Below are 25,000 nucleotides of genomic sequence, written 5' to 3' on the forward strand. Positions count from 1 at the left end.
AGCTGGACGGGCTCGCCTTCGTTTCGTGCCGACAGAAATACAGCTCTCTGCGGTAAGACTCGCGGTGGTGGCTTGTGTGTTTACATCAACACGGAATGGTGCAAGAACTCTATGCTAGTCTCTAGTTACTGTTCATCGCTGTTGGAGCTTGTGACTGTTAGATGCAGACCTTTTTATCTACCACGGGAATTCCCCGACGGACTGTTTATTGTCGCCGGAGATTTCAACCATGCAAATCTCAAGACAGTGCTCCCTAAATTCCATCAGTATGTGGACTTTGCAACGAGAGGGGCGAACGCGTTTGATCTTGTTTACACAAACATCCCAGAAGCGTAGCGGGCGGAGCCCCGCCCCCACCTCGGCTACTCAGACCACATCTCTGTTATGTTAATTCCAGCGTACAGACCGCTCATCAGACGCACAAAACCGCTTCAGAAGCAGGTGAAAACCTGGCCAGCAGGAGCCATCTCTGCTCTTCAGGACTGTTTTGAGTGTACTGACTGGCACATGTTCAGGGAGGCTGCAATATATGGCGATTCTACCAACTTGGAGGAATACACAGCATCAGTGACCAGCTACATCAGCAAGTGCATTGATGATGTCACTTTCTCCAAGACCATCACCACACGCTCCAACCAGAAGCCGTGGATGACTGCGGAGGTCGCGACGCTGCTGAGGTCCCGAGACTCCGCCTTCAGAGCAGGCGATAAGGCAGCCCTAAGAACAGCTAGGGCCAAACTGTCACGGGCAATCAGCGAGGCAAAGCGCGCATACGCCCAGAGAATCCACAGTCACTTCCAGGACAGCGGTGACACGCGGCGCATGTGGCAGGGCATCCAGGCCATCACCAACTACAGGACAACATCAGTTGCCTGTGACAAAGATTACTTACACCCATCATCATGAAGTGCTTCGAGAGGCTCGTCATGAGGCAGATTAAGACCCAGCTGCCCCCCTCACTAGACCCACTGCAGTTTGCGTATCGTTCAAACCGTTCAACGGACGATGCCATCACCACAACCCTCCATCTGGCCCTCACCCACCTAGACAATAAGGACTCATACGTTCGAATGCTGTTCATAGATTTCAGCTCAGCATTCAACACAATCATTCCCCAGCACCTGATTGGAAAGCTGAACCTGCTGGGCCTGGACACCTCCCTCTGCAACTGGATCCTGGACTTCCTGACTGGGAGACCTCAGTCAGTCCGGATCGGGAACAGCATCTCCACCACCACCACACTGAACACTGGGGCCCCCAGGGCTGTGTGCTCAGTCCACTGCTGTTCACTCTGCTGACTCACGACTGTGCAGCAATGCACAGCTCGAATCACATCATCAAGTTCAGCCGATGACCACGACCGTGGTGGGTCTCATCAGCAAGAACAACGAGTCAGCATACAGAGAGGAGGTGCAGCGGCTGACGAACTGGTGTAGAGCCAACAACCTGTCCCTGAATGTCGACAAAACAAAGGAGATGGTTGTTGACTTTAGGAGAGCACAGGGTGAACACACTCCGCTGAACATCGGCGGCTCCTCTGTGGAGATCGTCAAAAGCACCAAATTCCTTGGTGTTCACTTGGCGGAGAACCTCACCTGGTCCCTCAACACCAGCTCTATCACCAAGAAAGCCCAGCAGCGTCTCTACTTTCTTCGAAGGCTGAGGAAAGCACATCTCCCAACCCCCATCCTCACTACATTCTATAGAGGGACTATTGAGAGCATCCTGAGCAGCTGCATCACTGCCTGGTTTGGGACTTGCACCGTTTCGGACCGCAAAGCCCTGCAGAGGATAGTGAGGACAGCTGAGAAGATCATTGGGGTCTCTCTTCCCTCCATCAAAGACATTTACAAAAAACACTGTATCCATAAAGCAACCAGCATTGTGGTCGACCCCACACACCCCTCACACAAACTCTTTACCCTCCTCCCGTCTGGCAAGAGGTACCGAAGCATTCGGGCCCTCACGGCCAGACTGTGTAACAGCTTCTTCCCCAAGCCATCAGACTCCTCAATACTCAGAGACTGGTTTGACACACACGTGTCCTGAGTTGCACTTTAATAACTGTCACTTTATAACTGTCTGCTACCTCAATAACTGCTATGTGCATAGAACATTATCTCATAGTATGTTATGTTTACATTTTAGAAACTGTCATCTTTTTGCACTACTGAGTACTGGTCGGTGCTGCACTGTCTATTGTCCTGTTCATTGTCAGTAATTTGTTGTACTGTCCTGTACTTTTTGCACATGTTTGCATGTGCACTTTATATAGGTATATATAGGTAGTTTATATAGGTATTTTATTTCGTTGTGTAGTGTCATGTGGTCCTATGTTGGTCCTTTGTTGTTTTTATGTAGCACCATGGTGCTGGAGGAACGTTGTCTCGTTTTGCTGTGTACTGTACTAACTGTATATGGTTGAAACGACAATAAAAACCACTTGACTTGACTTGACTTGAAAATGTCTGAGGATAAAATCCTCAATTGTTGTCCTAACTCATATCTGAGAAATGTTTGAGTTCATATTGAGATCTCTGATGTGGGCAGAATTCGGTATCTTGAGCACAATTTGACACATTGTTGAGAAACTGTAGCGGAGACACATGTGAGTCTTCATTTATAGAAACATCTGAGAAGCAGAAGACATCAGTAAAAGTAGAGACGTTCATGAGATTAAACTCTATATAGCTTTCTCTACTAAAGCGTCACATGTCGACGGTGCAGTGACTGTGTTGAGGTCGTGACCCTGCTTACATCACAGCTTTACCGTAGTGATCTGCCAGATGTTCAGTTGCTCCACAAAAAACAGTTAAACAGCAGCTAACGACCGGTGCGTCACAATTCTACTGTTAATTTAACAGTGGAAATGCAATATTCCCAAACCGCCTCCAGCACAGACTGAATACTGCGTAAATGTGTCTGATAATCAGTGCAGAGCAGTAACTACTACACTCACACTAACTTCATACATTTGTTTTGCTAGTAACAAGAATTTTTTCCAATGAGTAGCACAACAAAACACTACATCACTGCTTTTAATGTCAACCTGATGTAATAATCCATCTTCTGAACCGTCCTCATATTGTCCGATCATATCTGTAGCACTGAAGAGTCTGATTCAATCTAGTGAATCGTTTTGGCTTCGCTATAGGCTATGCATTATTAAATTTAATTTATACTGACTGATCTCAGTTCAGGAGACTCTGTGCTGTCATTAAAGGGTTAAAGTCATGTGACCGAACAACATGGCGCTGATCACAGCGGAGCTTATCTTTGGAAGAAACACCAACAAAACTGCATCTGGTAAGAAACTGAATAAAGTTTTTACATTGAAACCTGTTTGAGTCAAAAGATTAGAGTCTCTAGTTTCATCCGATATGACATTTTAAACATTTGAGCAATTGTTCGTGAAATGGTGCGCTGTTAAACACAATATTCCTACAAACACAGTAAATTATCACATTACTATTTATTTTAAAAATTCACTTTTTTAAAACCCTTTTCACAAACAAGATAATTTTTCCTCTCAATGAATTCAAAATAATGTTATTTAATTTCATTGTCACACATAAACTTCCCCAAATATGTGTTACCCAAGTAATGCACTTACTACAAGTAACTAAACTGGATGGATGATCTAACATTCATGGCGTAGTCGGCACAGACGTGAGAAGGAAGGTAAATCCTCATCGAGCTGCTGATCCAAGCCATCTCCATTTAAAGAATCAAAAGACTTTACTCAACACGGTGGAGTTTAATACAATCGATTCTAACTTCACTAGCATGGCAACTAACCACACGCCAATCCATAGTATTTCTACAGCCAAGAGTGATTCAAGGCGGGTTCCTTGGATTATTGCAACTCTTGACAAAATATACTCAAATCCAAAGAGTCAATAAAGAGACATCATAAAAGGATGATATGGGATAAAAGAGAGCTGTGATGAATGTACAGCTCTGCTTGAATTCAAGTGAATGTAGTGAAAGAAAGTCAAAGTTTGTGTTTTGTAAAAGAGTTGAAGGTCAAAGCAAGTAGGGTATGGGTTAGGTTAGATAGATTAGTGATGCTTTGTGAGAAAAGCAGTATATAAAATTAACAACTGTTACTATAATAACCCCCTCTGTTGAGGAATAACTTAAAGTTAATGTGACATTTTACAAAACAAAGGAACAAATGGAATTAAGGTTTTAAAAAAATGCACTGTACAGCCATGGCCAAAAGTATAGGCAGTGACATACATTTTGTGTTTGGCAACGTTTTCTGCTTCAGTTGTTGTGGTGTTGATTCACATTGTTTCTAGATTACTGCGCAGAATGATCGGATGCATTTTAAATAATTGCAAAAATCTTCATTGGCCAAAAAAAGAACCAAATTTCACAGGTTTTTTTGGCCCTGACACAAAATGACCAGCTAACATCATTTCACTCATCATATCAGCAGCACCTGGGAAAGTGTGAACGAGCACTAGTCAGGTGACATCACTTTATCATTCTGATTGGATTATAAGAGCAGACTGATGCTATAAAAGGAGGGAAGAAGTGCTTCCAATCATTGTGTTCTTGTTCGCGACGGCTACCTCTAAAGAATGACGTGTAGGCATCATCGCTTTGCATCAAAATGGCCTCACATGCAAGGAAATTGCTGCAGAGAATATTGCATCTGAAAGAACCATTTACCGGATCATCAAGATCTTCAAGGAGAGACGTTCAACTGCAGTGAAGAAGGCTTCAGGACGTCCCAGAGTGTCCAGCAGGTGCCAGGACCGTCTCCTCCTGAGGAGTCCGCTATGGAAGCGTGTCAGCACCAGTGCAGAGCTCAAGATTGGCAGCAGGTTGGTGTGAGGGCATCTGCACGCACAGTGAGGCGAAGAATTTTGGGAAATGGCCTGGTGTCAAGCAGGGCAGCAAAGAAGCCACTTCTCTCCAAGAAAATCATCAGGAAATACAAGGATTGGACGGCAGAAGACTGGTGCAAAGTTGTGTTCTCTGATGAAGCCCCCTTCTGACTGCTTGGGTCATCTGGAAAATTGATAGTCTGGAGAAGAAAAGGTGAACGCTGCCATGAGTCCTGTGTCATGCCAACATCCTGAAGCATCCTGAGACCATCCATGTGTGGGGTTGCTCTTCATCACAGGGAGTGGGCTCTCTCACAATCCTGCCCAAAATCACTGCCATGAATAACGAACGGTATCAAAACATCCTGCAAGAGCAACTTCTCCCTACAATCCAGGAGCAATTTGGTGATGATCCGTGCAATTTCCAGCATGATGGAGCACCATGTCACAAGGCAAGAGTGACAATGAAGTGGCTCGGAGATCATTACATTGAAATTTCCCGGATCATAATCCCATAGAGAACCTGTGGTCAATCCTCAGAAAGCGAGTGGACAAACAGAAGCCCACAAACTGTGATCAACTCCGAGCACTAATAAGGCAAGAATGGATCTCATCAGTCAGGATTTGGCCCAGAAGCTGATATCCAGCATGCCAGAGAGAATTGCAGAGGTTATGCAGAACAAGGGTCAACACTGTAAATATTGACTCTTTGCATATATCGAATGTTTTTGCCAATAAAAGCCTTTAAAACTCATGAAACGCTCATCATTGTTTTCCAGTGTACCATAGAAACAAGTGAAAAAATAATCTACAAATACTGAAGCAGCAAACTTTTCAAAACACAAAATTTATGTCACTGCCAATACTTCTGGCCACGGCTGTACTATAGATTGGAAACGGAATCAGAGTGAAGAGAGCTGAAAATCTCTCATAGTCTCAGTATCAGTTTGCTTAGTTTCTGCTTACAACACAAGAGCTGTGTAAGTGGAGACACAGATAAACTAAACACATGGGAAACTATCACCCATCTCTCAGGCCCATAGAGAGAGAGAGAGAGAGAGACAGAGAGAGAGAGAGAGAGAGAGCGAGAGAGAGAGAGAGTTTTACGGTCTCTTTATTACAAAAAGGTTAAAACAATAAGAGTAATAAATCACGCAATTATGAGTGTAGTTTTACAAGCAGCATTACTCAAATATAAATGTGCACACAGTCATCAGGGTCAACTTCATATATACACTGATTTACTCCCCATTTGTATTTGAGCATTTGCAGATCATTTATCAACTTAAAATAGCTAAACTCTATGTTAATATGGGATTATATTAATCCCTTTAGTACTGAAATAACATCAGTTGAACCCTTTTCACTCTTTTTCTTGACAACCATCTTCGCTTGCCCAAATAAATAGTTTAATAAAACATGACTCTTCATTCTACTTCTGCTATACTTGGGCCCATAAATAACCCTTGCAGGTGTAAATCTTCCCCCAGGGTTTGACACCACTCTTCTAATTTATAAAATAATGGTTGTAATCTTGGACTGGCGACCTGTCCAGGGTGTCCCCCGCCTTTCACCCAATGTTAGCTGGGATAGGCTCCAGCCCCCCGCGACCCTGTACACAGGATAAGCGGTTGACGATGGATGGATGGATGGATGGTTGTAATCTTGCACAATTAAAAAATAGGTGAAAGACAGTTTCATGTACTCCACAAAAAGGACAAGCCTCCCCGACCTGTGGATCAAGGTGTGCTCTGTGTCTGTTATACCATGCACAATCCTCCATTGCAGGTCTCCAGTTCTTCTCTCAATAGCAGCCTTTAGGGGAAGTGCTTGAGCCAAGGATCTCCTACCATTTAGACTCTCTCACACTCTAAAGCTGAAGAAGATGCGACACCTTTACACACAGTACATAAATAGCTTTCTTTTCTCCATTTCTAAAAAATCCCAGCTGAGGTGTCTTAAAAGAAAGCAAATCATTCACCAATTTCTAATATCAGGTGAGAAATTCAGCTCTGGGAAGACAGAAGCCTCTTCCTCGCCAATAGGTGTCACTAAAGACAAGTTAGGGTAACCCATTTGAGTCAACAGTCTCTCTGTCACCCGAACTGATAATATGTCCAGTTTTGAAGCCAAATTCTCAGCAGAAATACATCTTTCCTCAGAAACAAAAAGTCAAATTTTGGTAATATTTGCAGTCCACAATGCTTTTCTGAGGGATACTGAATTTATAAGATCTAAATCCAGTGCAGAATTAAAAAACAGTGGTTCTTCTCTCAGACATAGTCACTTCACACCATTTTGCTCCTGAGAGAAACTGAAAAATGTCCATGATTTTAACATAGATCTATAGAAAAATGTCAGTCCTGACAGGTCTAGTTTTTTGGTATCCATAAAAAACAAGTGCCGGTCAAATCCCATGTTGCCCGCTCTCTTCAGGAGGGCACAGGTTATCCCAGCCCAGCTTACATCCTCCCCATATAAGAGTCTCTGTACCACCTGGAGTCTAAAAGCTCTGACTCTGGATCTGATGTCAACTAGTCCCTGTCCTCCTTCCTGTATTGACAGATAGAGCACTGGTGTCTTCAACCAGGTGCTGTTGAATTCTTCTTACTGGGTGATCTGGAGGCTCTAGAACCATCATTTTGTGCTACAGAGATGATGCAACCAGGTTGTTACAGACCAGGATTCTCCCCCTGTAGGACAGCTGGGGTAGCAACTATATCCAGTGAGACATCCGAGCACACACTTTTCCACTAGACCCTCCCAATTTTTTTTCTATATTCATCTGTTCCTAAAAACACCCCTAGATATTTAAAACCTGCTCTCCCCCACTGCAAACCACAAGGTAGTGATGGACTAATAAAGTCTTGACCACACCACAGAGCATCACTTTTTGGCCAATTAACTTTGGCTGAAGACGATTTCCCATAACATTCCAAAGCCTTTTCTAAACATTGAACATCACTTTGACTTCTTATTAAAACTGTGATATCGTCTGCATATGCAGAGAGCCGGATAAGGCATTTAAAATCCAATGTATTGAGCTGTAAACCTGTTAGCTGTCTTCTCAATCTACACAGCAAAGGCTAAACGGCTATACTGCAAAGTTTACCTGAAATAGGACAACCTTGCCTAATGCTTCTGTTGACTTTTACAGGAATACTGAGGCCACCAGCTATTATAATCATACATGTGGCCCAAGCATACAACAGTTTTATTTAGGAAATAAAATAGTCCCCAAAACCAAAAACCTTTAAGGTATCAAAAAGAAAAGTATACTCTGTCAAAAGCCTTTTCCTGGTCTAATGACAGAAAACCTATATTGGTGTTGTTATAAGAGGCAAAATCAAAAATGTCTCATACCAAATATAAATAGTCAATTATGGATCTATTTTTTATACAATATGACTGATCTTTATGTATAATTGTATGCAATACACCATTTACCCTGTTGGACATACATTTAGAAAATATTTTTGTAATCAGAGCCTAAAATTGCTACAGGTCTCCAGTTCTTCAAGAGAGTTAGGTCACTTTTTTGAGGAGTAGGGTTAAAACTGCCCGCTGACAACTCAAAGGAAAAATTCCTTCATTAATGCATTTTTGGAGTACCTCAAAATAATCATGTCCATTAACATTCCAAAAACTCTTATAAAATTCGGCCGGTAATCCATCCAATCCTGGTGCACGTCCTGAGGAGAGTCCCATAACAACAGCAGTAACCTCTTCAAAGGTGAGTTCAGTCTCTTGTGTTCTACTGTTAACACAGAAAGATCTTGTAGCGGTTGATTTTTACACTGTTCATCCGAGTTGTCAGCAGCATATAAACTAGAAGAGAAATCCACCGCAAGTTTGCGCATCACTACTGGGTCTGAAGTGTTATGTCCATTGTTATCTTTTAAAATGAGCATCTGTTTATTGCTCCAAATTAAAGAAATAAGAAGGTCCATCCATGTTTCTTATTGTTGAAAAACTACTTTTTACAAGAGCTCCTTTAACTTTTTTTATTTAAAAAGCAGCTCAGCTGATTTTTTTTCAGTCCACAGTTCTTGTAGATTCCCAGCAACTATATCATTCATGTTCTTTTCAATGTCCAAGATCTCTTTTTCCAACCACTCTAATGTCTTTTTCAAAACTAAAGAGGAATGAGATGAAACCTCTTATGTGCACATTACCAACATAACCATACCATGGTTATGATATGGTGTGGCAGAACGACCCTCCCCTCCCTCTCTTCATCGTCGCTCTGCCTCTTAGGGCGGTCCTTCAGCCAAGCCCATGATGGGAGTTGTTAAGGATAAGAGAAGAGGTGCATATTAAATAATCCTCATTGGGGCAGCTGATGATGAGGCACACATGAAATGGATGGAGCCTCATCAACGCTGCCATAAAAATGCAGAGCGTGCATCTTCTCACGGAGCCGAACACACTAGCGTCCTCAGAGTGGGAAAGACACTGAACCCCAAGTTGCTCCCAATGGCAGGCTAGCGCCTTGCATGGCAGCTCTGCCGTCATTGGTGTGTGAATGTGTGTTAAAAAGGCACTATATAAGTGCAGACCATTTACCAATAACCATGTAGATCGCCAGCGGAGCTACCGCCCCACGGACCATGGAGTGTAGCGTGTGCGGCCACCGGTCGCTGCCCATGACCTGAATCTGAAGATACCTGATTCCCCTTAATTTTGGACACTTTCCCCCTTGGACACTGTATTCCCCTATTTGGACATTTTATGTTTTTTTATTATTTCTTTGTTATTAGCCATTTTTATTGATTCCATTCACAAAATAAATATAACACAAAATACTGAATCAAATTATATACATTAAGTATTATTATTTCTAATAAATGCCCCTCTTGACACCACTGTGTCTGTCTCTTGCTCTTTCCGGACAGTCATGAATCATGATGGTGCACAGATAGAGATAGTACAGACTCTAAGGGTTAAGGTAAACTTAGACTTTGGTAATATGTCACATTGAAATTCTACTTTGATTTTCCCCACTGTCTATGTTTTGTGGACAATGGGGAACACAGGGCTGGTTATGTAGATGTAAGACTTTTTCAATTTATCAATCCTGTGAGCTGGCAGACAGCAAAACAGCTTACATCTACAGACTCTGTTATGCCTTTGGTGTGGTGTATGATCTCAGAGCAGGTTGGCAGAAAAGGAGTTCTCTCAGCAGGTATACTCATAAGAATCGTGGAGAAGTGGAGGACTGTTGAGGGTCCTACAGCTCCAACAACAAGTTGTGATGTGAAGCCTCACATCAACACACAGACCTGAAAAACAGCTAGAGCTCATCTTTCTTGTAACTGTATCTCTAATAATCCTCTGGGTACTCCTCTACATATCTCTGACCATTTCTTCATCCAGTTCTCTGTTACTAATCCCTTCTTCCTTTCCTCTCACTCCACATAAGGTCTCCTTCCGCCGCAACCTTCACACTCTCTCACCCACTCACTCCTCTTCAATGGTCTCTGCATCTCTTCCTTTCACTAACAACTCTTCTTAATTGTCAACGAAGCCACAAATGCTCTTTGCTTAACATTAATTCTTTCTTAATCTCGTATTACCTCCAGGCCAGCACATGCTGCACCCTTTAGCCGCTGGCTGTCAGAGACACTTCGTGAACACCACACCGAGATCAGGGCAGCGGAGAGAAAGTGCCACAAGTCAAAAGGCCCTGCTGACCTGATCAAGTATCAATCTCTTCTCTTTCTCCTCTAGTGTTACGGCTGCTATGGTTGACTATTGCCAGAATAAGATCAGTAACACTTCAGATTCCCACAAACTGTGTTCAACTTTCTCTTCTCTATCCTCCCCCACCTCCTCCCACTACTATCTGACTGCTTATGACTGCCACGTTTTTTACTGACAAAGTAGCGAGCAACAGCAGCCAGTTCTCTGCACCACACACCCAAAACAGCTCATTCCCCCATCCCATCCTCTGTTCTCCTCTTTCTCTCCTCTCTCCAATACTGAGATCTCCAAAGTGCTTCTTTATTAACCGTCCTATCACCTGTCCCCTTGACCCTATCCCCTCCCATCTTCTTCAAGATGCCCATCAATCAATCGTGTCTGCACTCACACATAATCAACACATCTCTTACAACTGGAAACTTTCCCAACACATTCAAGCAGGCTTGATTAACCACAGTACTCAAAATACCAACACATAGCCTCACAGTAGTCGATAACTACAGACAGGTCTCTCTCCTACCCTTCTTATCTAAAACTCTTGAGAGACTTGTATTCATCCAGTTGTCTGCTTTTCTTACACATAACAGTCTACTTGACATACTTTAGTCAGGCTTCAAAAAAGGACACTCAAAGGAGACAACCCTTATGTCAGATGGAAAGAGATAACTCCAAATCATCTTATCATTCTCCTTGACTTGTCTGCTGGCTTTGACACGGTGAACCACTCCTCTCTGATCTGCTATCACAGGAACTGCTCTTGAATGGTTTTATTCATTCCTCATAGGCAGATCCTTCAAAGACACCTGGAGAGGAGAGATGTCCAAGTCTCACCAGCTAACCATTGGTGCGGCCAATAAACTAGTGGTCTGGTGTTCCCATTGCAAAGAGGTACAAAGTCCATTTCATGATAGTTCACTGTCTCTGTGGATGATTGAGCTTCCATCCTCAACACAACCTGCTTAAACCATCTCAACATTAAGGAACCAGCTGAAATCACATCTGTTCCATGAGCACATAACCAATCCATACTAATTGCACTTCCTATTTAATAACATTTAAAAAGTCTCTTTATTCTTCCCTAGCATACAAGATTTGGTAATAAAATAATCCCATATAAATCTGATAACAGTGAAAATAGCCGGGGTCTGTGTATCTCAGCAAGTATTGATGCTGACTATCACACCTGAAGTCGTGAGTTTGAATTCAAGGCGTGCTGAGTGACTCCAGTCAGGACTCCTAGGCAACCAAATTGGCCCGGTTGCTAGGGAGGGTAGAGTCACATGGGGCAACCAAATTGGCCCGGTTGCTAGGGAAGGTAGAGTCACATGGGGTAACCAAATTGGCCCGGTTGCTAGGGAGGGTAGAGTCACATGGGGTAACCTCCTCGTGGTCACTATAATGTGGTTCTCGCTCTCAGTGGGGCATGTGGTGAGTGACTCCAGTCAGGTCTCCTTAGCAACCAAATTGGCCCGGTTGCTAGGGAGGGTAGAGTCACATGGGGTAACCTCCTCGTGGTGGTGATTAGTGGTTCTCTCAATGGGGCGTGTGGTGAGTTGTGTGTGGATCGTGGAGAGTAGCATGAGCCTCCACATGCTGTGAGTCTCCGCGGTGTCATGCACAACGAGTCACGTGATCAGATGCGCGGACTGACGGTCTCAGAAGCGGAGGCGACTGACACTTGTCCTCCGCCACCCAAATTGAGGTGAGTAACCGAGTCACCACGAGGACTTACTAAGTAGTGGGAATTGGCCATTCCAACATTGGGAGAAAAGGAAAAAAAAAACAAAAAGAAAAACGTAGTATAACACAAACTAATACAAGCTGCGAAAGTGAAGGGTTACTAATCAGGGCTGGACTGGGAAGATAAATCAGCCCTGGATTTTCATGGCAACTGGCCCAAAAAAGTTGTTGAATGGGTGTTCGCTGTCCTTTTCTGCATATCGCAGCACTGTATTGTGGTCAGTTCTGCATAACGCGGCGGCTCATTTTAGCTTATCGCGGCCCATATGGCACGTTTTGCGGACGACCCACCGGCCCGCTCCGTCCGCCCGATGGCCAGTCTGCACCTAATTGGCCCCAAAGTGCGTCGGCCCACCGGGAAAATGCCCAGTATGCCAGATTGTTTAGGAGCTCATAATGAGCAGTTTAGAGTAACTCAAGTGAGAAGTTTGACAAACTGAAAGTATATTCAGCAGCACTGCTGGTAATGTCTTCTGCCTTCGAGCCCGTGCGGGAGATTTCACTCGTGCTGTTGGTAAACGTATGCAAATGTGTCACTAAAATGCAGATTGTATCCGCACTGTCAGGTCATCAAAGGTAAACTGCAAAATCAATGCGCAGATATTCTAAAATGAGTTTATTTCCTTCGCTCGAGGAAACACACAGACGACTGAAGAAGAGTGTTTGTTCACTTTACTGTCAGTCCTCGTCAAGCTTCAATCAGAGCATCTTCACAGGCCGCTGACGCGCACACGTCACATGGAAATCACAGTTTGAGCACTCTTTGAGAGATGACAGGTCCAAATATAGAGAGAATTTAAGGCGTATCATTATCACACACTCACCGCACTGTTTCTCTGCTCTTTATTTCTAGTTGTGTTTCAGCTTCATGTCCTGGTTTTCATAATCCCCAGTGGTCTGATCCGGTTTTCCTGCAATCAGACACAAAACAACTGTTACATAAGATACAAGAAAGATTCTCTCATAAAGCAACGAGAGACTTACAGTAATTTAATCATGATGTTCTCCGACACGAAGCCAATAAAACACAGCAATGTTCAATAAACACTTGCAGCTACACAGCGCAGCACTGCTAACCAGCGGTGGGACAATATATCGGATTTCTAAATATCGTGAACCATATTGAGACAATTTCAGAATTTGCAACATTGTTTTCTGTCCATGTGATCACACAGTAGTTGAAGCGACCCGTCACATGACAGAAATCTTTTACACTATAGTGAATATGTGTTTGCACAATTTAGCTTTTAGAAATGTAGAAACTGGAATAGCAGTAAAATATGTTTATGCAGTTTTTGACATATTAATTGATCGAATGATAATGATTAAATGTGATTATAATAACGATGAGTTTTATTGCTTGTCATGGACCAGATCAGCCTGTAGCAACTATTTTAGTATGTTTATTAGTTTATTCATCTTTTCTTATAAAGTTATTAGAGAATCTCTTATTATTTGAACTTTGAGTATTTGTATTGTGTATTAGACAACTTTATTCTGATGAGAAATTATAATTATTCATTTAGAATACATTTTTCAAAAAAATAAATAATTTTCTGTCATACATTTCATTTCCGTGTTATATCAAATTGAGATTGAAGTTCATATGGTACGCCCACCCTATCACGTGAGTGAAACGGCCGACTGCTTTCTGTCAGTGCGTCTGTGTGACGTTAAGATTAAAAGAATCGAGTGTTCAGATTATTGTTTTCTCTCTATCTGAAGATGATTCTCATCTTTTGGTGCATCGAGGCGTTTCCTGTCTAACTGTTGCCTTGTCAACCGTCTCTCTCTCTCTCTCTCTTCTCTGTCTTCATCTCTACTGGGCGAGTTTGTGGACAGCTTAGACCGGAGACCGCTGGGAATACCGTTTCTATGGCAACCATCAAAACCCTCAGTACTCTTGATCCCTGTCCAGCTGTCACATGACCGCGAGCGCTGGCGGATTGAGGTGAAGAGACATGCTTGTAATAATGTCAGCAGACTCATCAAATTATGATATGTGATAGGTCAAAATCCAAATAACATGCATAAACTGGGTGAATCTCACAAAATCTGCCAAGAACATGTCCAGCTCATATTTCACCCAAAATCAAGATAAAAAGAAGTTTATTTCCTTTGAATCCTTTATTTCCTTTTATTAATTAATTTCTCATAACTGTAATGTGAAAAATAATATATTATTTCTGTTGTGAAGTATTTATAAATCATGGCGGCCTTTATTATAACGTTTGTAAAAATCATTGAGAAAAATGATAATTACAAACAACCAGATGCATTACAACAACAGTCAATCATAACATTGTATTTGTGTTTGTTGTTGTGGGGGATTATACTGATATTATTCTTAATATCATTAACTCCTCACTATGTTTAGGACATGTCCCAAGAAACTTTAAAATGGCAATTATCAAACCGCTTATTAAGAAGCCACAACTTGATCCTGGAGAACTTGCTAATTATAGACCGATTTCAAATCTCCCTTTTATGACAAAAATACTAGAAAAGGTAGTATCCTCCCAAATATGTTCATTTCTACAGAGAAATAGTATATATGAAGAATTTCAGTCAGGATTTAGGCCTCATCACAGTACAGAGACTGCACTTATCAGAGTTACACATGACTCTTATCATCTGATCGCGGCTGCATTTCTCTTCTAGTGCTTTTAGATCTTAGTGCTGCATTCGACACGATAGATCACGACATTCTCTTGAATAGGCTGGAGAATTATATTGCATCTAGTGGAGTTGCATTAGCATGGTTTAGGTCATATTTTAGACCGCTACCACTTTGTCTATGTAAATGAGGAATTGTCAAACCAAACAAAAGTAAAGTATGGAGTGCCACAGGGATCAGTTTTAGGGCCTCTGCTTTTCTCCATGTATATGCTTCCCCTGGGAGATATTATCAGGAATCGTGGAATATGTTTCCACTGCTATGCTGACGATACACAACTTTATATTTCTTCAAAACCTGATGAGATTTCACATTTCTCAAAATTAGCAGAGTGTATCAATTAAATAAAAGATTGGATGGCCAGAAATTTCCATCTACTCAATTCTGATAAAACAGAGGTTCTAATTATTGGACCAAAAACCTCTAAAAATAAGCCACTAAAATATAATTTGACTCTAGATGGATGTTCTGTTACATCATCTTCAACAGTGAAGAACTTAGGTGTTATATTTGATACCAATCTGTCCTTTGAAAATCAAATTAGAAATGTTTGTAGAACAGCATTCTTCCACCTAAGAAATATTGCTAAATTAAGGCACATGCTCTGTTGCTGATGCCGAAAAACTAATTCATGCGTTCATGACCTCAAGACTAGATTATTGTAATGCATTACTGGGAGGATGTCCAGCAAGATCAATAAATAAACTTCAATTGGTTCAAAATGCAGCAGCCAGAGTGCTGACGAGAACCAAGAAATATGATCATATTAGCCCCATTTTATCATCGTTACATTGTTACCTGTTACATTACACATTAATTATACTATTCTGTTAACTACATACAAAGCTTTGAATGGCCTATCTCTGCAGTATTTAAGTGATCTTCTGTCATGCTATATTCCATCACGTTCATTACGATCGCAAAATTCTGGCCTGTTAATAGTTCCAAGAATATCAAAATCCACTAAAGGAGGTAGATCCTTTTCATATTTGGCACCTAAACTATGGAATAGTCTCCCAAACACTGTTCGAGATGCAGACACACTCTCTCAGTTTAAGTCTAGACTAAAGACTCATCTATTTATCCAGGCATACACCTAATTTATCCTCCAACACACAATTAGGCTGCTTTAGTTGGGTCTGCCGGAACCAGAAACCAGAAACATTGAGCATGATTTATAACTCTGCAATAAATTGTATGGCATCTATGCTTACATCTTATTATTTGCTTCCCTGTCTGAACCTCGGGACTCCTATCCTGAGGTCACCAGAACCGGCTGGATCCAGCACCATTCCTGCTTCATGTTGGACTCCACTGCTTCATGTCGCTGAATGATGATGACTAAATGCAGCCGGTGCCAGCCAAACATCACTTCAGTCTATTATGATGGACTTCAGAGGATGAAGGTTTTCACCAAAACTACAAATTATGCAATTAAAAAATAAAAATGTAACAAAATATTATATATGCAATATAATTTCATATTTATTGATGAAATACTTTGATTTGTTCATTTTTAAAAAGCTCAAATGTGACCAAAATGATGAGAAACTAATCAAATATAATGAGTAAAATTAATATTATAAACTAATATACTAAGTTAGAAGGTCCTTGTATAATTAACAGCATTAACTGATCATTTATTTCATATGTTATCAAAAGGGACATTATAAGAATTCGGAATAGAAAACCGAAATCTAGTCGAGTCTAGAGCTTGAGTATGAGAATCAGCCCCTATATAAGAGCCAAAGCTTCAGATTTAGACCAATCAACTCAATAGAATTTAGAAAAGTAATTAATAATTGTGTGGAGGCAAGGCATACATTTACATTTACATTTATGCATTTGGGAGATGCTTTTATCCAAAGTGACTTACTTATTACAGGGACAATCCCCCCAGAGCAAACAGGGGTTAAGTGTCTTACTCAAGGACACAATGGTGGTGACTGTGGGGATCAAACCAGCAACCTTCTGAGTACCAATGTATTATACAGAGCACTTATTACAGGGACAATCCCCCCAGAGCAACCTGGAGTTAAGTGCCTTACTCAAGGACACAATGGTGGTGGCTGTGGGGATCAAACCAGCAACCTTCTGATTACCAGTTATGTGCTTTAGCCCACTACACCACCACCACTCTATAGATCTAGAAGGGTCGGAGACGAATACTAAAATATCTGCGTAAAGCAAAAGTTTATGCATCACACCTCCTGCCATCACCCCTGGAGAATCATCTTCCTTTCTTATCACAGCTACTAATGGTGCCAGGGCAAGACAGAACAATAATGGGGGAAGAGGGCAACCCTGCCGGTGCCCCCATCCAGAGTAAATTAATCCATTAGTTTGTACCGCTGCTTAATCCACCTTAATCCATCCAATAATGTATTCCTGAACCGGTACATTTCCAAAATCTTAAAAAGATAATCCCATTCTACCATATCAAATGACTATTCAGCATCAAGTGAGATGCAGCGACTATATAAGACAGCTATTAAAAAACCTTTGATTTAATCACCTTGAACAAAACTGAAAATCATAAATACATATTTTATCTCAAAATAAATGTGATCGTTTCAGGGATTTTCATTAACTACATAACTTTGTAACATAATTATAAATATAATACAATTAATGCAATATGAGCATCAAGAAATGTAAACACGGATAGTTCACCTAAAAACAGACATATGGATTTAGAACAACAAGAGGGTGAGTAAATGATGACAGAATTGTCCTTTTACTTTAAGTGGTCACAAGGTCACATTGAATCGCTGTCACCACCACATGCCCTATTTAAAGACTATATAAAGTTTAAAACACTTTTCACTAAATCCCTGCATCTGTTGGTAATAATTTGTTAAATTGTCAAGTTTTAACTCCAACTTGAATGTTAAAGCAGTCCAGCACACTGACAGCAGCGCATATACATTTCTACTATAGTATAATATAACTATATAACCGGCTCCAAAGCTAGGTTAGTAACGAGCTAATGCTAGCATGATAGAGCGTTGTTTACACTGTAGAGTTCAGCATGTCTGTAAAGCTCATAATGGAGAGGTTTGCACTTGTTTCCTGTGGGTTAAAGGTCAAGCTCCTGCGGTCATGGCCGTCTTACACACCATGAACGAGCGGCCAGCTGTTGAGGGACACAAAATCTGCAGTGACAGACTGGAGGTCAAGCGACAGGCAAATGACACGCTTACGGTCAGCGAATGTGCTGCAAGCTGCTTAGTGAGGGTGGCGAGGGCAGATTGTACGGCTGAAAGTTAAATGAAGCTCACGCCAGTGCAGATGTGTGTGAAAACGACACTAATGCTTCACAGCTGAAACAATCCAGAACACTCAACACAACAGCTTTAGTCTCTGCCCTGAAGCGCAGCGGATGCTATGAGAACGCTACTTTAACTGTGAATGACTCTCTTCAAGAACAATATGATCCTAGAAACATCAGACGTTCAGGACTCACCGACTTTATTATGAATATGTTACACATGTCCTCAAAACTATGACACAAATATGAGAATTAAATTCTACAAATTAATATCAAGCATTTAAGATTTCAGATCAAAACCTTTATGAGTCATAAGAAACATTCAATAAAGTCGTTTGACTGTAGCGGATTGTATCATAGCAACAACTGATCATTGATGTTTTAAGTCAGCACCCTTCATCCATTCTGACAGAGGTCTGAACCCGACCCAAGCCCAACAGGACCTGACAAACCATCGGGCATTGGGTCTGGATCAGGTCCGTTTTTACAAGTTCGGAATTTAAGAAAAGGTCAATTATTATTCATATACATTTTTTTATAATATTGATGTATATTTACACTCACAGGACACTTTATTAGGTACACTTGTACATCTACTTATTCATGTGACTATTTAATCAGCCAATCATGTGGCAGCAGTGCAGTGCATAAAATCATGCAGATACGGGTCAGGAGTTTCAGATAATGTTCACATCAACCATCAGAATGGGAAAAAATCTGATGTCAATGATTTGGACCGTGAACCCTCAAACAAAACTCTTGGATATTAACACACCCCCAAAAAACATGGGTTGTGTCCCAATCTTCTGATTGGCATCGCCAGCAGGTGGGTGTGTCTTTAAGACCAAGTCTGTCTAGAGTGTATCCAACAGAATCAATGTAATATCTTAAATTGCATAAGGTGCTCCCTTGCATCTCTAGAAAGAATAGTGAATAAAGAATAGTGCTTTTCTGACACTACACTGAAAGCGCTGTACACAGTGAACAGGGGGAATCTCCAAAACCACCCCAGTGTGCAGCATCCACCTGTATGATTGACAGCAGCCATAGTGCACCAGTGCGCTCACCACACGCCAGCTATTGGTGGAGAGGATAGAGTGGAGTGATACAGCCAATTCATGGATTATTAGGAAGCCATGATTTATAAGGGCCAATGGGGGAACATGGGCCAGGAGACTGGGGTTACACCCCTACTCTTTTCGAGAAGTGTCCTGGGAGTTTTAATGACTACAGAGTGTCAGGAACTCAGTTTAAAGTCTCATCTGAAGGACGTTGCCTTTTTACAGTTTAGGGTTCAGCCATATGCTCGAGAGAACATTTAAATAAATGTCTGAATGAAACACTCTGGACACTTCTGTCCACACCGAGTGAAAATGTGAGATAATGGGGTGTAACTTAACTTCTCCGGTTAGTTTAATAGAAAGGTTTTGCAATGGCAAAATAGGGGCAAGAACTTCCGGTTCAACACAAAATAAGGGAGGGGCTCTCTCAGGGGGAAGCAACCAATGAGACAAATGTCTGAGACTGAACACATAATAATAAAACTAAATCTTGGGTAGATCTCGCCCCCTTTATCAATCGGCCTATGTAACTTACTGAAATATAATCTGGGATGTTTCCCACTCCAAATGAAGGACTTCACTATGATCTCAAACTGCTTGAAATAAGAGAGGGGGACATCTACAGGGAGAGACTGTAGCAGGTAATTGGATTTTGGAATACAAATAATATTAATAGCATTAATCTTCCCAATCATAGATAAATGTAATGAAGCCCACCTGCCCACATCGCTCGAAAAACTTTTTATTAAAGGGTCAAAATTAACTCTAAATAAATCAGACAAATTTACTGGGAATAAAATGCCCAAATACATAATGTCCTGTTTGGGCCACTGCAAGGCACCTGACTGGAAAGCCGTTACTGGGCAGTACGCTGTCAGAGCCAAAGCTTCAGATTTAGACCAATCAACTCAATAGAATTTAGAAAAGTAATTAATAATTGTGTGGAGGCAAGGCATACATTTACATTTACATTTATGCATTTGGGAGATGCTTTTATCCAAAGTGACTTACAGTGCACTTATTACAGGGACAATCCCCCCAGAGCAAACAGGGGTTAAGTGTCTTACTCAAGGACACAATGGTGGTGACTGTGGGGATCAAACCAGCAACCTTCTGATTACCAGTTATGTGCTTTAGCCCACTACACCACCACCACTCTATAGATCTAGAAGGGTCGGAGACGAATACTAAAATATCTGCGTAAAGCAAAAGTTTATGCATCACACCTCCTGCCATCACCCCTGGAGAATCATCTTCCTTTCTTATCACAGCTACTAATGGTGCCAGGGCAAGACAGAACAATAATGGGGGAAGAGGGCAACCCTGCCGGTGCCCCCATCCAGAGTAAATTAATCCATTAGTTTGTACCGCTGCTTAATCCACCTTAATCCATCCAATAATGTATTCCTGAACCGGTACATTTCCAAAATCTTAAAAAGATAATCCCATTCTACCATATCAAATGACTATTCAGCATCAAGTGAGATGCAGCGACCGGAGTCTGATCATTCGCCACTGATCACATGATATTGATGAAACACCTAATGTTATCAAAAGAGCCCCGAATACATTTACATTTACATTTATGCATTTGGCAGACGCTTTTATCCAAAGCGACTTACAGTGCACTTATTACAGGGACAATCCCCCCGGAGCAACCTGGAGTTAAGTGCCTTGCTCAAGGACACAATGGTGGTGACCGTGGGGTTAGAACCTGTGACCTTCTGATTAACAGCCCTGTGCTTTAGCCACTACGCCACCACCACTCCAGTGACCACACCTGATCTTTAAAAAAAAAAAAAAATTAACACAATTTTAATGTTTAGCTGGATCAGGAAACTGGACGTTAACTCTTACACTCGTTTGGATATTTGTCCTTTTTAAGAATCAGACTGATCCGGGTTTGTGTCATGGTTGTCGGAAGTTTTCCATTCTTTAATGATTCCTTATAAACTTCTAACAAAAGTGCAGCCAATTCTGTAGCATAAGATCTAAAAAACTCAGCGGCAAAGCCATCTGTCCCCGGAGCCTTGCCTGTAGGTAAGGCCTTAATTACCTCGCCAAACTCCTCAAAGCTTACTTCAGAATCAAGAGAATATTTTTGCTCATTCGTCAATTTAGGAAGTTCTGATGGTTACACAAAGTTCCTAATATCTTCATCAGTAGAAGAAGACATGGAACTATAAAGATCAAGATAGAAATCTTTAAAAGCATTATTAATATCAATGATGTAAATATTTCACCACTAGCAGATTTCACTGAGGGAATGGTAGAAACAGACTCTCTCTGCTTCATATATCTAGAGCCAAAAGCTTCCCTGCTTTGTCCCTCGACTCAAAGTCTGACTGTCTTGCCCTGAATAGCCAAAACTCCACCTTACACAACAAAATAGTATCATATCTGTATTTAAATTCTCTGAGGCCATCAGACAACATTCGGCACTTCAGCTCTGCCTTGGCACTTTTAATATTCCCTTCCAACTCCACGAGTTCTCATGCTTTGGATTTTTTGGTGAATGAGGCGTACTGTATGATCCGACCCCTAAGAACCACCTTAAGTGCCTCCCAAGCCACGCCCACAGAGGACACTGAGGACCAGTTGGTCTCCATATAAACATTGATTTCAGTCTTTAACATTTGTTGGAATTCAGGATTTCGCAAAAGGGAAACATTAAAGCGCCAAGTATATGATTTCTTTTTCTCCGTATGTGGCAACACCTCTAAACACACCAGGCGTGATCTGAGACTGAGATGTTTCCAATTGAGCAAATCAACAACAGATGAAATGAGGGACTTAGATATTTAAAAAGAACATCTATTCTAGATTAAATATTCTCCATGTCATCCAATTTCTCCCAGACACGCTCCAAATCCACCTTGGTCACTATTAGCAGATAATTCCCTCTCCGATGACTCCAGATAATCGTTCCGTTTCTCGACATCTCCCACTCTTGCAACCATATCAGTGAACTTCATGGCAGTGATCAATCAACGCATCACAGCAAGATCCTCAAAATCAGCAACAACATTCGTCAGCATTGCCACCATGTTCAGCATCTCTCGCTGTTTGGTGCTACAAAGTTTGTGAACTAACCTTCTCAAAAGCACGTGAGAGACGAATATATATTTTTTGTGTAATTCAGAAATGTTGAAGTCCCTAGTCACACCTGTATTTTAATTTAACTCTTGCAGTAATCATTTATCATAGTTCTGCAGCCTGTTGTAATCAGTTGTGTGCTAAATGGAAAGCCTAACCATTGATGAGACCCGTATCATGACCCTTTTGTAATGTTTTAAGAATAAAAAAACTGGCCAGCTTTGCTACAAACATTAAAAGTACTATCATTTTTTACTTTTCAAACAGACCCCTGATGTACAGAGTGTTAAATTGAATAATACATTACCAGGGAAGTAGAGGTGGTAAGATAAATAATTTGTAATTATGCTCAGCCTTTATTCACTTTTTGAATGCTTGTTAGAAAAGGAATACTTTAGGCAATTGCAGAATAGTCCCATTAGTCACATATACACTTCAGCAAATTGAGTACACAACTATTTCTGGACTTAAAAGATACAAGAACCAAATCAGTATGGAATATTGTATCTCAAAAGGAGTACAATGTGGCCCCCTGTGCACTACTGAAAGCCCAATTTGGCTCTCACACACTACTTTAAGCCCAATGTGGCCCCAATGCGCTACTGAAAGCCCAGTGTGGCCCCCCCATGCACTACTGAAAGCCCAGTGTGGCCCCCCATTGCACTACTGAAAGCCCAGTGTGGCCCCCCCATGCGCTACTGAAAGCCCAGTGTGGCCCCCATGCGCTACTGTATGCCCAGAGTGGCCCCCATGCACTACTGTAAGCCCAGATGGCCCCCATGCACTACTGTAAGCCCAGAGTGGCCCCCATGCGCTACTGAAAGCCCAATGTGGCCCCCATGCGCTACTGTAAGCCCATTGTGGCCCCCATGCACTACTGTAAGCCCAGTGTGGCCCCCGTGCACTACTGTAAGCCCAGTGTGGCCTCCATGCACTACTGTATGCCCAATGTGGCCCCCATGCTCTACTGTAAGCCCAGTGTGGCCCCCATGCACTACTGTAAGCCCAGTGTGGCCTCCATGCACTACTGTATGCCCAATGTGGCCCCCATGCTCTACTGAAAGCCCAATGTGGCCCCCATGCGCTACTGAAAGCCCAATGTGGCCCCCATGCGCTACTGAAAGCCCAATGTGGCCCCCCATGCGCTACTGTAAGCCCAGTGTGGTCCCCATGCGCTACTGTAAGCCCAGAGTGGCCCCCGTGTGCTACTGAAAGCCCAGTGTGGCCCCTGTGCGCTACTGAAAGCCCAGTGTGGCCCCCATGCGCTACTGTAAGCCCAATGTGGCCTCCATGCGCTACTGAAACCCCCAATATGTCCCCCATGGACTACTGAAAGCCCAATGTGGCCCCCCATGCACTACTGAAAGCCCAGTGTGGCCCCCATGCACTACTGTAAGCCCAATGTGGCCTCTATGCGCTACTGAAACCCCAATGTGTCCCCCATGGACTACTGAAAGCCCAATGTGGCCTCCATGCACTACTGAAACCCCAATGTGACCCCCATGCTACTGAATGCCCAATGTGACCCCCATGCACTACTGAAAGCCCAGTGTGGCCCCCATGCACTACTGTAAGCCCAATGTGGCCCCCATGCGCTACTGAAAGCCCAGTGTGGCCCCCATGCGCTACTGTAAGCCCAATGTGGCCCCCATGCGCTACTGAAAGCCCAATGTAGCCCCCATGCGCTACTGAAAGCCCAATGTGGCCCCCCATGCACTACTGAAAGCCCAATGTGTCCCCCATGCACTACTGTAAGCCCAATGTGGACCCCCATGCGCTACTGAAAGCCCAGTGTGGCCCCCATGCGCTACTGTAAGCCCAGAGTGGCCCCCATGCGCTACTGTAAGCCCAGAGTGACCCCCCTGCGCTACTGTAAGCCCAATGTGGCCCCCATTCACTACTAAAAGCTCAATGTGGTCCGTCGTGTACTACTGAGAGCCCAATGTGGCCCCTCGTGTACTACTGAGAGCCCAATGTGGCCCCATACATTGTTGGGTAACGTACATTCTCTTTAACGTTAAAGTCTTTGATCCTTAAGAAAAAATGCTATAAAACGTTCCTATTGCAGAACTAAAACTGCTGCAGGCGAACACTGGAATCAGTCCAGCACTGAAATTTATCTCACGCGCCTTTGTGACATCCACCCGCGAGCTGTTATCAATCCCTCTGTAACCCTCACACCACGAGAAAATCCAACAGCCCTTCAGACAAACCATCCATCTCGCCTCTGAAGAGAGCTTGAATCAAACGCTGGCTGACAGTCGAGTTAATGTACCGTGTTCTCAGTGATTCTTGACAAAGTTGGTGGGTTTGGCAGGTTCAGTGAGGACAGATGGCGTGCCGTTATGGTGCCACACTGCATAAGTGAACCGCCCCGGAACACACAGGGAGTGGAATGTTGGCAGATGATGCAGATAAATATGCTGATGAAATCGGTCAAAGACATTGAAACTGAATTAATCTGTAAGGTATTCTAGTTTCTGAATACAACACACTGATTGATGCCATGAATGATAAATTCATTGTTAAGGATAATGTTATATTAAATCAGTAGTTTCACCACCATCATCATTTTTTCACAGAGTTGACACATCACTTATACCGCAGACATGCA

General features: G+C 42.4%; 1 protein-coding gene across 1 annotated transcript in view; it reads right to left on the minus strand.

Annotated features, from left to right (window-relative positions):
• LOC127648665 (receptor-type tyrosine-protein phosphatase S-like) overlaps positions 1–25,000 on the minus strand; it is a 159,894-nt gene that overhangs the window by 118,779 nt on the left and 16,115 nt on the right. Inside the window, exon 2 of the mRNA XM_052133378.1 lies at positions 13,106–13,192. The gene's annotated coding sequence lies outside the window, so the exon portion shown is untranslated. The remainder of the gene's footprint in view (positions 1–13,105; positions 13,193–25,000) is intronic.

Source organism: Xyrauchen texanus, chromosome 9, assembly GCF_025860055.1.
Source record: "Xyrauchen texanus isolate HMW12.3.18 chromosome 9, RBS_HiC_50CHRs, whole genome shotgun sequence".
NCBI classification, from domain to species: domain Eukaryota; kingdom Metazoa; phylum Chordata; class Actinopteri; order Cypriniformes; family Catostomidae; genus Xyrauchen; species Xyrauchen texanus.